General features: G+C 43.0%; 1 protein-coding gene across 5 annotated transcripts in view; it reads left to right on the top strand.

Moving 5' to 3' along the window:
* The first annotated feature begins 749 nt into the window (after nt 1–749).
* The window catches only part of LARGE1 (LARGE xylosyl- and glucuronyltransferase 1), a 278,856-nt gene continuing 262,966 nt past the window's right edge, over nt 750–16,639 (top strand). For 4 of the 5 annotated variants that reach the window (XR_004061190.1, XM_030960517.1, XM_030960518.1 and 1 more), the window contains exons 1-2: nt 750–1,468; nt 3,294–3,380. The gene's annotated coding sequence lies outside the window, so the exon portion shown is untranslated. The remainder of the gene's footprint in view (nt 1,469–3,293; nt 3,381–16,639) is intronic. The other variant, XM_030960519.1, reaches the window with a different exon arrangement.

The raw sequence follows: 16,639 nt of genomic DNA, 5'->3' as shown, positions 1-16,639 counted from the left end.
AACAAAAGGTGCGCTTATCACTCGACTCTCAGCAGCTGCCAGCACGAAAGGACACATCGCAGTGCCACGGTCCTTACAAGCACACATGTAAGCCAGAAGCCGTCATATTTATTCATTCCTGACGCGGTACCGGCGCTCGGAGTTGGGTCTTCCACCGCCGCCGGCGCCCGAGGCGGGGGCCAGGCCGGGCCGCTCCGCGTCCTGCCCGCACTTACCCGCGCCGGGCGGCGCTCGGGACCGCCAGCCAGGCGGCGGCGCGGGGCCGGGGCTGCCCCCGCGGGCCGGGCAGGCTGTCACAGCGGCCGCGGGCCGGGCTGGCCGTCACGGCGGCGGGGCTGCCTCCGCGCTGCCCAGGTGTAGCGGCCCGGGGCGCCCGCTGCGCGGGCGGGCGCTGCGCGGTGGCGGCCGCCGCTGGTTGGGCGCTCGGCGCCTGTCGCTGGGCGGCGTGAGAGCGGGCTGGCCCCGCCTCGGCCCGCGCCTCCGCCCGCCCAGGCACAGACATGACACAGACACACGGGCGCTGCAGCCGCCGCTGAGCCAGCCCGGGGCAGCGCGGCGGCGGGCGTGCGGCTCCCGGCACCCGCCGAGCGGCAGCGGCGGCCGCTCCCGGCTCCGCCTCGGCCCGCCGGGCGGACAGCCGCTGCCCCGACACCCGCAGGGGGCAGCCTGGCACCGGGCGCCGGAGGGAGCCGGCGGGGGAAGGCTGACAGCGGGGAAGGGGCGGGAGGCAAGGAAGGAAGGAAGGAAGGAAGGGGAAGGGGGCAGCCTGGCACTCAGAGTCGGAGGCGGTCTCCAGGCACGGGCACGGAGCGAACCCGGTCGGAGCGCGGCACCCAGCGGTCGCTGACTCCGGGCCGGCAGCAATAGCAGCGACCGCGGCGGTGCCGGAGGGAACCTCTCCGTGCTCGGCTCCGCCGTGCCAGTGACCTTCCCGGAGCTGATCGCCAGGCCGGGGCAGGGCCTCCTCTCCCCGCGGAGAGTGTGCACCAGGCCCCGGGGAGCGGGCAGGAGGCTGGGCCGGAATCCCCCGTTGCCCCCGGGTCCTCCTGGCCGCTGGCGGGGCCTGTGCGCCGCGCGGTTCGCCGCCGGGGAGAGGGGCGGGGGAAGGCGAGCGGGACGGACGGACGGACGCGGCCGGGCTGCACCTCGGGACGGCACGGGGCGGGCAGGCCCCGGAGAGAGCTGAGCTGGGCGGCGGTGGAGGCGGCCACCTCGGCGGCGCATCCCGGGAAGAGTCGGGACCTCGCCACCGCCCTCCTCCTCCTCCCACCGTTAGCGGCTCCTCGTCCCGCGGAGAGTGGAGCTACCGCTGCCGCCCCAGCTGGGACCCGCTGGCTGACACCTCCGGAGCGCCGGGCTGCGGGGACGGAGCTGGAGCTGCCCGCCTGGAGCGCAGGAGAGGGAAGGAGCGCTTGCTTGCGCGGAGCGGCTGGCGCTGAGCGCCCGGCCCGGGAGCCACCCGGGGAAGGTAAGCAGCTTCTCGTCGAGTCTCTGCTGCTTCTGGAGGCGAGGGGCGGGGGAGGGCAAGAAACAATCGGTGAGTGTCTCCCTTCCAGCAGCCCGGGGAGGGGGCACCCGAGTCCGGAGGGCCGGGCTGACAGCTTTATTTGCTGGATTTTAATCCCCATCAGATCCGGAATTGAAGAGATGCTCAGGCGGAGGCGCGCGTGTCGCTTCCCGGCACAAAGGGGCACGTCCCCCCGGGCGAGGGAGGTTTCTCCGCTCCGCTCGCTGGCTCGGCGCCGGGCCCCTGCTCCGGCCGGGCCCCGCTCCGGCCCCGCTCCGGCTCCAGCCCCGCTGAGTGCCGCTGCTCCGCGCCCGTGGCCGGGAGAGCCGGGGCTGGCGGCCGCGCCTGGGACGGAGGGAGTCGAGCCGCGGGGCGTGAGCGCTCTGCCCGCCCGAACGGGACCCGGGAGCAGAGCCGGAGTTCGGCTGGGACGCTGAGCCGATCAGGGTGACTTCCCCATCACCCGCCAGCCTCCCCTGCAAGCATCCAGCCCGGGAAGCGCTCCTTTGGGAAAGCTTCTGCTATTACCTCCTATCCGAGAAGTGTGTCATTTAGATCATTAATCCCTGCGCACCGGGGGATGGGGGGAAAATAGCAACTTGCGGCCCTGCGGAGGTGACGTGAAGTTTGACAATGCCTTATGTAACACTTTTTGGAGAGATTCCTAGTTTTTCTCTTGTGCCCAGTTTTAGCAAGCAAGTGGTTTTTCTTCTTTGTAGAACATCAGACAAGCGATTTTTGTGTTTTCACCTGAGTACAGTGTCTCCTGCTTTGTTCAACTTAGAACGGGGGTACTGGTACACAGCATATAAAGCCTACTTTTTCCCTACATGCATTTTTAAATGAAAATTAGCCAGTGGAGGCATTTGAACAGTTGTTAGAAGGTCTTACCTTTTTCTGTATGTATTTCACATAGCACTCTTAAAAATACGACAGGAAACATTTTCACAGCACTGATTGTCATGCTTGTATTCTGGAAGGTATGGATGCCAGGTTGGAAATGGCAATAAATCAAATATCTTTTAAATATTCTTGGCCTCTTTTTAGACAGTATCAGTGCTGGAAATGCTAGAAAGCACCAGGCTAAACAAAGTGCTATCTTAAAATCAGACCTGGCAATTGCCAGCAGGTCAGCATATTTTATTTAATGGTATCTGCTGGATACAGATTTAATTTTCTGTGTACAAAATATTTTTTAAACTTGTTCAGAAGTAGAAGCAGAGGGAAATTTGATGAATGGGTTAAAATGTTGCCTAGTTTCCATAAGGGGTTATGTCTTCTACCAGGGAAAAATCCCCAAAGCAAAAATAGAAAGCTAGCCTCACACACAAAAAGACAGAGTAATGATTTGCCACATCTCTTCAGACTCCCACTGAGTCGATAGAGGGACTGGTTTGTATGGGCTTCTTCCCTTCATTCAGTGATGAAAATGCATAGACTGTTGTGATGATACCTATGAAATGTTCTTTTTTCTAGCCTTGTGGAGCTCCATCATAATACTGTGAACTTAGAGGAGAAATCATATATAGAAACTTGGGTGATGAGTTAAGGGCAGGGGTCTTCTAACAAAGTCGTTTTGCCCCTGCTGCAAAGGAGATAGACAACCAGAGGTTAGTTTACTTGCAGGAATAGGACAAGATAACAAAAAACCCTTACATTGAATGTCTTCACTGTGTTTCAGTATTTTAAAACGGAGAAAAGTGGGAGAGGTATCCCTGTACTTCTTGAAAACTGGCAATTGCTGGCAGGTATTCCGAGTTTGAAATGTGAAATTCTTACCGCTTAGGTGTCCTGTGACGGTCCTTGATCAGAAAGGCTGCAAGTCATGTAAGAACCGCAGTAGCTGCAGAGTCTCTGATGGATAATTGGATTGGTAGGTTGGTTTTGAGTTTTTTGGTCTTTTAATTGCCTGCAGTAGTAGCTGGTGCCTATTTTCCATCCTGTTGATGTTTAATTCTCATGATTTTTGGGTTATGTTGTGTGTGGCATCTTTTGTGTTTGAAGTATATACCCTGTTCTCGGTTGCTGGTAGGTAAAGCATAGCTTGGAGGTATTTGACGGGCAGTATGGAGCAAGATAATTTTTTTTAAATGTCTGAAATATATATGACAACTTATTTTCTTTGTTGTTTGGATGACGTGAGAAGATTGTAAGTTTTCTCAGGTCTGAAGAATTATGCACTGGTTTTCTATAAAGGAGCACTGAAAATAGTATTACTTATATCTTGAATTCTCTGTGCCAGCTACTCAATCTGCAGAAATTCTGGAATACAGTCCTTGGAAAGTGAAAGTGCAGAGCAGGGATGAATGACTGCATGTCTGTTGGAAACATTAAGATCCGTCAGAGGCTTGATCTGAAATTTCAGTGCGTAGGACTTTAATATTAGTAAAAGTAGTATTACTTCTGAATTAATTATTTTAGAAAACTGTAAAATTAGGTATGTCCCAAGTGCACTTAACTCACTGAACTGAAGTGTTCTTAAAAACAATGATTTTGAACTCGTGAGACTACTTTCTACTCAAATGTGTGGCTTTTGTTTTTACCTGGGATAAACAATCAGTTGTTAATAGACCCTTACTGGAATACTCTCCTCTTTTATCCTTTGTCTGATTATTTTTAAAGTTTTTATGTGGCCTTATAAGAGCAATCTTAAAAAACAAACACAGACACAAAACCAACAAAAACCAAGGTTTTTTTTTTTTTTGCCTGATGTTTATAAAGGCTAATAATTGGTAAAATTCATAATCTGACTACAGAGTCTTTGCACTGTATGCTAAACTCTCTCTACATGCAGACTCCTATTGATATTGATGGAAGTGTTTATCTAGACCCTGAGCAGCAATTAATTTTTTTAAAAATGTGTGTCTATCCTTTCTTCCTGTCTTGTATGAAAGCCTATGTTAATGAGCTCTTGTCAGCTTTGAAGACTTTTCATCATCTTTATTAGAATAAATCAACGAAATGTCTGTTCTAAGGATATGAGATTTCTGGTGTATCTTCTTTTCCTGTAATGTGTCTGTGCTGATAACGTTAAGATTCGTCTCAGAAGAGAATATAATGGTCAGTGCAAATTTGCAGTTGGTTATTCTTCATAAGTTTGTCTCCATTCTCTTCAGAGTTGGCTGTGTTGGTTATTTGCCTAATGCTGTGACTAAAGAACTTTCTCAAAAGTAGTTTTGTGTGAGGAAATGTAAACAATGTTCATTGCACGTGTCCATCGCAAGGAAATGTACACACGTGTCCATTGCAGGGAAATGTACACACATGTTCATTGCACTATTTTTGCTCTCTTGTCTGGGTTTGGCTCATCTTCCTTTTGGTAGTGAATGCTAACTTCAAAAAACAACCATTGTTGATTAATGCTGGTCTTAAAAACAGTCATTGTTCATTATGCCACACTTGGCATAATTTAAGAGCTGGAGAGTCAGAACTACCTCAAGGAAGACATTTTTACTTTTATTTAATTTCCTTTTCATTGAATCACTAATTTTTCTCTTCTTTGTGATACACCCACCTGAAGATAAAGGTTAAGAAATGAGGGTTGTGCCTTGTAGGGATTCATTACTCTTTTGGTGTTGCTTGGTTCAGTATTTGAAGGTGGTGTATTTGTCACAGCTTCTTCAGTGCATGGCTGTAGAAAGGGAGCTGCAGATAAGAAATTCTATTTTATTTGGAAGTTGGTAGCTCAGAAATCAAGGCGAAAATTGCTAGAAAGGATTATCCTGGCCTTGGCACTGATTTTGAAGAAATCTGCCAAGTCTGGAATCCTTGTTTAAGTGCCATCTGTGTCAGAATTAGAAGCAAACTGTGCAAAATAGTTCCATTACTCATTCTAATTTGCAGATCTGACCAGGTCTGATAATGTTTATAGTAGTATCCACATCACCACCTTTCTCGGCTGTAGCTGCTATTTCCACAACACGGGATTAACTGGGTAGAAGCTACACTTAAAATTATCAAAAAGAGCCTCAGCAATGTCCAGCCTGTACGGTAGCAAAAAAGTCAGATCTGATCATGTAACCCTAGTGGTGGAAGAAGTTGGAAATTTCAACTGATGCAGGCAGAGTGCAGCCTTCATCTCTAATCCCCATGTAAGATAGGTATGCCTGAGAATAATAAAAAGAAATAGATTGTTTTTTAAGGCTGGAGTTCCCTGTCCTCATGTCCCTGGTTGCTTGACTAGTGAATGCTAGAAGATAGGTGCCATCGCCACTCTACTCTTCTCCCATGCATTTTTGCATATTGATGAGTCATTTCTGTCACTCCACGTCTATACCAATTTTTAATCCTCAGGGAATAGTTGCACATGATGACCGAGACTATATGTGCTGGCTGAGGGGCAGCTTGTCAAGGGTCAGATGAAGGAAGAGTAGCTTGATTTTCTGTTTTCCCAGAAATCTGTGAAAATTAGAGAAATCACAGCAATTTCTCATCTGCTGTTGTTTGGCCAATCTGCCACTAGCAGTGGTAACACCAGAACCAGAGCTTTTTTAAATGAGGACACCACCCATGCCTGCTTTCGCTCACCTATGCCGAGAGTTACAAGAAAACATGTGTTAAGGAAAAAAAAAAAATAAGCAACCCTCTGCTTCCTTCACAAGAAATAATCTGCTGCTTAAAACTTCCAGGGAAGTTAAGTTGTTGAGTTGCATTTCTCAATAGCTCCTCTGCAGTTTATCCCAGAATGAAATATTAACATACAGAGTATCAACATTTCATTTCTACTATTAGCTTTTTGATTTTTATCTGCTGATAGGCATTTGGCAGCTAAGACTTAAGACTGGGAGAAAACTAGAAATTTTACTGAGGAATCTTCATTTAAATACAAAGAAGAACGAAGGATTTTCTTTTAGCAGGACACAAGAGAAAGGGGAGAGAAATGAAGGGAAGGAGTTGTAGAGTTTTATTTATTAACTGAAATATGAAACTGCTTACAATTTATAGATGGATTTGGGAATGAATTTAAGTTGTTAGCTTGGAGAATTGAGTATTTCTCATTGTGGAATGTCAAGTGTCACTGAATGGTGGAGTGGGGTGAGCAAGAAGAATTGAGAACTAGTCCAGTGAGGTGATGTTTTCAGTTGATACTTAGATTTCTCAATCCATCTTCTTCTGGTGAGGTTTCATTTTCTCCCTCTTTCTGATTTCCCTGCTATGCCCCTGAACCCCTCAGTACTAAATTCTCTTGGTGACTGTTTTCCCTTCTGTCTTCAGTTAATGCTGCTTCTAATCAGTACTGCAAATGGGATTTTATGTTTAAAAATTATTGGACTTCACTGTATGAATCTGCTTAATTCAATATTTTTCATGTCAAAGGTTCTAGAAAGATGTATGCCATTGGAGAGAAATAAGAAATGAAACCCTATAATTTTAGCATTATTAAATACCCAAATGTGTGTTCTTTAGATGATGTTGTTCTTAATAATATTAGCTTTCACTGTTTTGTTAACAGAAGGGATGTATGAGATTTTCTGGTGTTTTTATATAAAATGAACTGACATTCACCTTGAGGCTCTTCAAGCAGTAGCTAAATTCTGTATTTCTGTAGTCTCATTGTTTTTCAGTCCTAAGACTGGTTCTAGAATGTGACTCAGATTTAAACCTGTTGGTTGTCATTCATGTAAGACAAGTTTTCAAAGATAAAATACTGGCTGGCATGCTTGGAAATTCTGAAATGAGATAAAGATGGTTCTTACTGCTTTGAAAGGGTGCAATTGTCTGTATTTTTGGATTCTTCCATATTGAGCATACTGTACAATTAGATGCTGTTTTATCAAGATAGAGAATTGGAGCATTGAAGAATGAGGTCCCTGTAAAGGGGGACATGTTTTTGTTGCTATTATTGAAATATGTTATAACTTACATTCTTGATCTTGATGTTCCAGAGCTCTTAATATCAACTGCATTTATGAGAAATCTGTTCCTCTTCAGTGACTATTCCAAGTAGTAGAAATCAGTAGGTGATGATGTTGTGAACAGTTTTTAGTACTAGAACTAATGCATGTTGGCATTAACTTCCACAAAGCAAAAATGATCAGTTTAAGAAATGGTAGAAGCTTTTAGTTGGTGATGTCTTCCTCCTTGAGATTTGTGCCGTCAAGATGGGGGTGCTCAAATGAAGAAAGAAGGGGAAAAAATCAGTGCTGATAGTGAGTGTATTGGACTATGGGATGCGCTAGTGGCTAAGCCAAACCATTTGGTGATGAGCAGGAACTTTGAGAAAGAAGCAATGTGAAGAAGGGAATATAGCCACAGTGGCTTAAATTCCTACTTTTCCTTCCAAACGTTACAGTCTGCCTGCCTTTTCCCTTGTTCCCACTTAATGCTACTGCTGCTTAAAGGCTGCTAGATTAAAATAGCTTCTAGCAAACTTCTGGGGTCATTCAGTCTTACACTGTTCAGGTTAGCCATGTAATTCTTCATTGTTGGAACACCTCCTTTCCACCTGAAGGCTTTGCTTTGAGAATGATTCCTGCACAGCCAAAATCAGGATGCTTTCCAGCTGGTTTGGAGAGCGGAGAACCATGCATAGTAATGTCTTGCAATATGGTTATCAGTTTTGGGATTTACATCTCTACTGTTGCTATCCAGAGTCTTGCCCCTTGCTTTTGTGTGCTGTGCTGGGGAAGTTGGACTTAAAATCTCAAATTAGTCATATTGCCAGTTTCCACTACTCTCAGCCTGGCACTTGAGGTGTATCCAGCTGCATTGTATACTAAAAGCATCTGAGGTGCTGTTTAGTAAACTTAGATCTTGATTTATATTACTGTCGCAATGTGAATTAACTGTGCACAGTTGGTGAATGGGTTGAGAAGAAATATGTTCCTAACATTTATTCTTTATTAAGACGAGCAAAAATAGTAATATTGTGCCAGTAGTATGTAAGGAACAGAAACTGACGACAGTATTTTTCATATGCAGAATAACTTTGCCAATTTCCTAGTCTTAGACGTGTTGTGGAAATAAATCAGTAGGTTCCTGAATGCTTTGCAGAGCTGCTTAGAGTGAGGAAAATGACAGTGTAGAAATAGATAAACCTGTTCTGTGACAACAAACTGATGCACTGCGGGTGAAGTGATTTGAGCAAAGTTGTCTAAGGGGTTAATCAAAAAAACAAAGAGCAGAACTCTGGTTTCCTGAAAGAGTCACTGTCCTATGCCTTAAATATGTGAACTATGTGAATAGTTCTTGTCTTTGGCAAGAACTACTGCTTAATATAGTTGTGCCTTAGATGATGAAACCAAGTCCCTAATGATACTTGGCATATAATAATTATATTGTGTAAATATTCAGAATTTATGTGTGTCTTAAACAAACAAGTGAAAGTTAATTGACAAATGGAAAACAGACAAAATAAATGGATCAAAGTGGAATTTACAAATACTCTTTGTTGATATAGAGGCAGTGCTGTGACCAGGGGAAGAAAGCAGTGTGTTTTACATCTCGAAAATGGAAAAGAAGGAAATAGGAAAATGCTTAAAGGAGTAAATTAATATATGTCTTGGTATTTAAAAGTTGTAAGTTATTGTTCTTTAAATATATGGAGGTTGTTTATGGTCAGGTGGTGCTAACAACCTAGAGAGTGTAACTGGAAAAGGCTACTGCCATTTAGAAGAAAAGCTGCCATAAATGAACAATAAGGAAGCCAGAGTTTCCACTGAATTATTGACATATGTTAACTGGACTAAAAATATGGCAGTTTTGTTGATTGCATCACTTTATATCATCTTTGACCCATGATGAGCAGGGGTAGACCCAGCATTTGTCTGAACAGAAAGTTAGTGCCATGTTGCTGGACAAGTTTGTTAAGGGTGCAAGGGTGGAGAGAATGAGAGAAACAGCATTGAGGTAAATCCATGTTTGCCAGGTGTCTGAAGGTGATGAAATTTCATAGAGAACAATTTTTTCAAACATCCTAAAGCTCTTCAAATTTTTCCCAATGAGTTTCTTCCCTTTCTCTTCCCATTTTAAAAAATGCTGTATTATGCATCAGCAGTAAAGATTTCTGGATCTGAGGTTAGTATCAAAATTTTTTTTAAAATAATTAAGTTTACAACATATTTTATTCAATGTGTTTGAGTTTTGTTCCTCAGTTTCATCTGTCCTGCTATTGGACACTGATATATTAGGAAAGGCCCAAATTTTGTTTCTGTTACGATTTTTTATTTTCTTTTTGTCCTTAACTTCATACTTTAAGTTGCTGTATATGAAAATAGTATGATCTGAGAAAAGATCTTGACATTCTGGTTGAATTAGTGGAATTGTGAATGTAAGACAGCAAGCAGTTGTTTATTAATTTTATTAAAATGCCTAGGGGCTCTGGTTGAGAGAGGACTCATTGCATGCTGGGTGAAGCACAAGTACACTGAGTGTACCTGAAGGATCCTCTATGATCAGGAAGGCTGGTCTAAACCAGCAGCAAAACACTGGTTTGTGGCTGGAAGTTTTCTGTAACAGCAGCACTTTGAAAGAGGTAATGGCTGAGGTTGGAAGGGGCTGCTGGAGACCATCTGGTCCATCACCCTTGCTCAAGCAGGGCCACCTAGAGCCAGTTGCCTAGGACAAATTCCAGATACTTTTGAGTATCTTCAAGGAGCAAGACTCCACAATCTCTCTGGGCAACCTGTGCCAGGGCACACCCTCACAGTAAAAAATGTTTCCCGATGTTCAGAGGGACTCCTGTGTTTCAATTTGTGCGTGTTGCTTCTTTTGCTGTCACTGAACAGGATCACTGAGAAGGATCTGGCTCTACTATCTTTATACCCTCCATTCAGATATTTATTCTTGACATTCCTCACTAGTTTTAGCTCTAGGTGGGCTCTGGCTTTCCTGACTGCATTTCTGCATGCTCAGACAGTGTCTCTGTACTCCTTTCAGTTTACCTCTTCCTGCTTCCTCATTTTGTATGCTTTCTTTTTGTGTTTGAATTTTGCCAGGATCTCCTTTTTCATCTCTATAGGCCTCCTGGCATTTTTGTGTGACTCTCTGCTCTTCAGGATGAATGTTTCTTGAGTTTGGATCCTTGAGTATCAAGCAGCTTTCTCTGACCCCTGTTTCCTTCCAGGGCCCCGTTCCATGGGCTGTTTTCAAGCAGGTCCCCAGAGAGACCAGAGTCTGCTGTCCTGAATGCCAGGACTGTGATCTTGGTTTTTTGCCCTTCTCCCTCCTATTGGTGTTGTGAATGCCACCAGGGTCACTGCAGCTTAAAGCTGCTGTGACCTTCATGTCTCCGAGGAGCTCTTCCTTTTTAGTAAGTGTGGGGTCCAGCACAGAATGTCTCGTTGTTGGCTCCTCTATCATCACTTGGGTCAGGAATCTATCAGTGCTCTCCAGGAATGCTCCAGATGCTTGCTTATCCCTGGATAAACATCTAGTGTTGTCCTTCCTGCAGATACCAGAGTGGTTTAAGTCCTCCCCCATGAGGACAGGGCCTGTGGTTGTGAGGTTGCTGCTCCCTGTCTGTAGAGGGCCTTATCCACTTGATTTCCTGGCCAGGTGCCCTGTAGCAGATGCTCTCTCACTAGAGTGTCATCCATACTGGTCTGCTCTCTAATCCGTGCCTGTAAGCTCTCACTCAGCTCATCATCCATGCCCAGACAAAGCACCGTGCATTCTGATGCCTCTCTCATGAGAGGTGTCTCCACCTCCAGGTCCTTCTGACATGCCCCTCCCAATGAGCTTGTATCCCTCCTTTGCAGCACTCTACTCATGCAAGCTGTTGCAACGTGTCTCCATTCATCCCAGCAAAATTATAACCAGGAAACTGCAGATAAATCTTGAATTCCTTGTGTTTACAATATTGATGTTTATTCATGCAAAAAATAAATTCCACAATGGAGGGAAGCAATTCAACTGAAAGCACTGTTTTTGCCAGTATAACTGTGACTAGTGTGACAGCTTCTGCTAGCCAAGTGACAATCAGCAGTCACTCTTCACACCATCAACCAACATAGCTGGAGTGTCAGAAATTCCTAACGCAAGAAAGCATTCCTGCCCAAAAGTGCTTAGAAAATACAGCAGAGTATGCTGAAGTGTTTGAAAACTGGTAGTTTGTACTTTCCCCTTTTTCAAATTTCTTGGACTGTACTTTTAATCTCAGTAATTGTTGTTTGAGTAATGCATGCTTATTTGTTGGTGGCTTAGTTTGTTAAAATGCCTTTGGAAAAAATACAGTTTGTATTCCTGTGTTGAGATCTACTGAAAGCAGCAACATGGGATGATTCTGAAAAAAATCACTTTAGTTCTAGGACACAACTGATTTTCTCTGTTAGACTGCATTTTTTTACACTGATATGGTATTTTAAGTATATTTTTATATTCAGTTTGAAAGTGCTAAAATAAAATACCTCAGTAGTATTTAATACCATTTTTGTATTATCTAAACAAAAAACCTTTAACAGGATTGAGACAGATCCCACTGCACCTGCCATGTGATAGTAATTTATGAAGATGAAATGCATCTAACATGGCAGGAACTGAGTCATTCATCACAGATAGAAGGAAATGTAAGTCTCCTTGTATTTTTGTGTCTTTTCTTTACCTATATTCACCATGCATCTCCGAGTTTGTGATATAACTGTACTGATCACCACAAACTCATTCCATTTGGTCTGTTTTGAGTCAGGTACTGAGATAATTTTTAGGACTTGGTGTCTTTGATTAATCAGAACAAAGTGGTATTTCTGGTGGAGTTTTAGTGAATTGAGTACTGGTTTTGCAGCAGGTCAGAGATAACAATATTAAGACAGAAGCATTTTCAGGATCTGTTTGTAATATTAATTTCCATCTTTTTAGTGAGAAATGGCTCTAATTGTTCTGATTTTCTCAGATCCATTTTCAAATCCTTATTACTTCCACCCAAGGAGATTGCTACATGATACCCTAGGATGTTTTCAGTTAGATAGTCCTGTCAAATGCTAATCTGGAGCCAACTTCTATGCTTTTTCTGCTGACTGGACCTTTCATCTGAGTAACCCAGTGCAAATTCCCACTAGTAATCAAGCCTGCTGAACTGGGCTGAACAGTGGGAGGACGTGAAACCTATGCCTCTTGCTCTATGCTAGCTTCCTTTCCTTTCTCAATATCAAGTTCGAGCTCCGAATTTTTCAAAGCCCTCCTCAAAACCTGAGTGGGAATGTTTCTGCCAGGTTCACAAGGCTTCAGGCTGTGCCCTTAATGAGCTGGACGTTAAATACTGAAGTGAAAAACTTGGCCATTCTTGCCTTACTTTTTCTATGATCTGTCTCCCTCAAATCAGTGCTGCTGATGGTGAAGTGAGTGAGGTACTAACCAATGCAGATGAGGACCTGTCTGAGTCCTGGTGTTTGAGATTAACTGGCTGTCCATCAACTCCCAGTGTTTTCTGTGGGGGAATACTGGCATGCATGCAATGATGCTTTGGAATGGCATGGAGTTCTCTGAAGAGATCCCAACAGTGATCTACATTAGTAGTGTGTGACACCCCAAATTCATATGAATGTAGCAGATGATGCTTTGTGATTAATCTTTTGCATAAGTCTTTCCTATTAGAGGCTAAAGAGCTACACAGCACCCTATAAAAAGCTAATGGAATTCAGAGCGTGCGCTGAGCAAACTTTAACAAATTATGTCTTTGTATCTATCATCTTGACTCTACTGGGCAGGTGTACTTTTGGAAAGGCAGTAATGGGAACTGCAGAGGAAAAACACAGTTCTTAATAAGATTGTAAAAGCTTTTTTCATGGTGGTAGAGAATAAAAAAAGGTGTTGCAGGTTTAATTTGAGAAAAGCAACAGGAATTTCAGTGGAAAAAGTATTAGAATTGAAATTAAACCAGGTCTGCCAGAATCTCTCAATATTCAGTAAAATAGTACATCTTTGTTCTAGTAGTGCAGAATGTGTTTCAATGCATCACTATGATGGAAATGAAACCACAGTTTACAAAATTAACATAGCAGCCGTCCATCCATTTTGCTACCAACTTCTGCATCCTTTCTTCTTGCTGCCTTTGACTGAAACAATGGTGCTTTTATATCTTGGCATGTTAATATTTGCAAAGTGTTTTTGAAAGCTGAAATGGACAAGAAAGGTGCTAAGTATTCTTGCTTTCATTTAAAACTAATTTTCCTTTGAGATGTTCTTGTCATGGCTTATACTTTGTGTGAAAACTGGAGGGGATGCAGTGATTCTAAGAATTTTGGGCTTATAGAGAAGAGAGCTTTTGCTCTAACACTGTGGCTCAGGAGTATTTTTTTGATGCAGGCAAAGATCTGTATTGTAGAAGCTGCTTTGCTAAGGGCTGGCGTAGGAGTGTATCTGAGATTGTTATATCAGTATGCAGGATGGGCTGTGCTTGATGCATTAAATTAATCTCTTTAACCATCACTGAATGTCCAAGGTGCTGTTTTGCTTGGTAGGGTTTTTTCTTTTCTCTCCCTGCATGTCTGTAGCTAACAGGTAGACTGAAGTTTTGGTTTCATGGATATTCATTTCTTTAAAAAAATGGAACATTTTTAAAATAAATAAAATAAATAAAGTAGAGATTAAATAAAATAGAGATTCTCTAACCAGACTTGGAAAAGTTACTGTAAAATTTGTTGCCATTGTGAAACTACATATGGGAGGAAGAAGTTCTACAGAAATCGAATTTGAATGCTGACATATCTAACTGCCTGTCCCATATTTATATATTAAACTGAAAATTAGTGAATGCTCTGGGTCTTTTAGGAATATCTTCCTTTGAGATGAAGATAAATATGGAGTGTTACATAGTCAAAATTCTCATCTGTAAGGTCATTAACTCCAATGAAATTATTTAGAATGAATGGTGATCTGTAGGCAATTTTTAAGTTGTTCTCAATTGGCTAGGAAATGCAGACTCATCTATGTTATTTTTATCTGCATGTGCATCTAAAACATTCAGGAATTGACAAACTGAAATGACTGATTTTAAACAAAGTGTAAACTGATACAGGTCTAATTTCTGTAAATACAACTTAAAAAATTTTATTAGGTGTATTGCAAAGCCATTGAGGCTTGCTCCAGCTATGTAGAAATGTAACAGCATGATGTCTGTCAATTTAAACTTTGGAGCAGGACTTGAATACATGGTCCTCGAAAGTTGCAATTACTGCTCTCTTTGAGTGTTTTCATTACCTCTTAAATTTTGCCTTCAGTAGTTGTCTTTATTCAAGTGTGTCTTGGTTTAGAAATGGTATTTGCCAGTGAAGTGTTCTCACTGAAACACCCCAAACCACACACTGCTTGCTCACTTTGCCTTTTCTTTTCCTCATCTGGTGGCCTGGGGAGGACAACTGGAGGCACAAAATAGAAAGGTTGAGATATGAACGATTTATTGGAAACATCAATGAACTAGAAATGAACAGTAACAATCCTAATGATGGAGTGTCCAAGGAAGAGGTGAATGTACCCAACTGTTCCCTCTGCCATGCTGCGGTACCCTGGGAAGGACCCTTTCCTCCATCCCCAGAAAATGACCTGAGGTGGTACAGAGTAACCTCCAGTCACGGTCATGCCCCTCCTGGCTGTTGCAAAAATTAACCCTGTCCTGGCTGAAACCAGGACAGAGTGCACATTTATTTACCAAAGGAGGTGATGGAATATTTCACAAGACAAATGCAAGGCTTAGATGGTGTTATACTTCCATGTGTTTTATGGGAAATTTCATGTTGTAAGAAGCATATTGCCTCTTGTACAAATGTGAAATTGTGTTGTAAATGAAATCTCTTAATTACTGCTCAGCTTTGCTAAACATTTTACTTTAGTCAGCAACTGCCTTGCTGAAAAGTACCATAATTTTGAAGCAGAAATTTAGGACTAAAGATTTCCAATCATTTTTCCTTCCTCATCATTACAAGAATAGTGGCTTAGTAGTCAGGAAGAAGAGCATTCTGGTTTTGTAAATAGTATTCAAGTTGTCCCGTATTAGTAGATTAGAACAGCATGCTTGTATTTCTTCTTCACCTCCTCACTGGCACTCTCACTTCTGATTTTGCTTTTAGTTTTTGTACCCCAACTTTCACTATACTGCTTCATGTTTTTACTGATCAGGTTTTGATCCACATTTTGGATCACGTGTGTATGTGTGTGTAGGAAAGAGGGCTTGCCTTGAGACCAAGTTTTCACTTTCTTACTGGGGAAAAAAAGAAAAAAGAGGTTGATGGTAATATAAGTGTTTGGGATGTTTTTATTTATGTATTCTGAAAAGTATTCTTAAAAATTGAGAAGTATGTATGTGTCTGTAGTGATGTCTGTAATTTTAATGAGGTGAGGAGGCATGTATAAGGTTTGTAGGCTGCTTGGTGAAATCTTTTAATTGTCTGCTTAGGGTTGCACAGAGCATTGATTTCTCATTGTATCTGGAGTTCCAGGGTAAAATCTGAATTTTTATGCTGTATAATTCCAGCATATTTTCTTAAGTCTTCATTTTGACTCAGACTGTGAGAAGTTTACACACTGCAGTGTATAATGAATATCCTAAATATTGTCAGTGACAATGGTGGTCTTGTTTGAGAGGTGATTACTCCCTTGTTGCATCCCCAAATGTGTGGTGGCTGCTGATTGCTGTACTTGCCTGTTTAGTCTACAGATACGTATTTCCCTGGTTTAGCCGCTTGTTTTCCTTACCTTTGGCTTTTGTGAGCATCTTTTGAACAAGCATAGTTTCTTCATTAGATGTTTGCACCGTAGTGAGCACAAGAGCCATGGGTCTTCGGTGGTGCCTGGCAACCACAGTCTGTGGTGCTGAGCATGGTGCTCTGTAATTGAAGCATACACAGTTGGACAAGAGTGGCAGAGCTCATTAAAAGCACACTAGTAAATCAAGTTTACTGAGTGTACCGTCAAATCATACCCTAGACTCTGTCTTAACCTGTGAGAAGGTTTTTCTGTTTGCCATTCATAACTATAGGGGACTTTAGCCTTCAGATAGCAGTGGTAGTAACAACTACAATATGGAAACAGAGATGGAGGTACTAAAAGCAAAGAGGGACAATGCAAAAACCAGCCTGTAATCCTCTGGGATAATGGCCTTAAGCCACATATCCCTGTGATTTACGCACTTACTTTATTTGTTATCTTGGACAGAAAGCTTTGTCACTGAAGAGATTTGGTAATAGCCTATTCACAATGATT

The sequence above is a fragment of the Camarhynchus parvulus genome, chromosome 1A (assembly GCF_901933205.1).
Source record: "Camarhynchus parvulus chromosome 1A, STF_HiC, whole genome shotgun sequence".
Taxonomy (NCBI): domain Eukaryota; kingdom Metazoa; phylum Chordata; class Aves; order Passeriformes; family Thraupidae; genus Camarhynchus; species Camarhynchus parvulus.
Note: the sequence above shows the minus strand (reverse complement) of the source record. Positions and strands in the feature narration are given on the sequence as shown.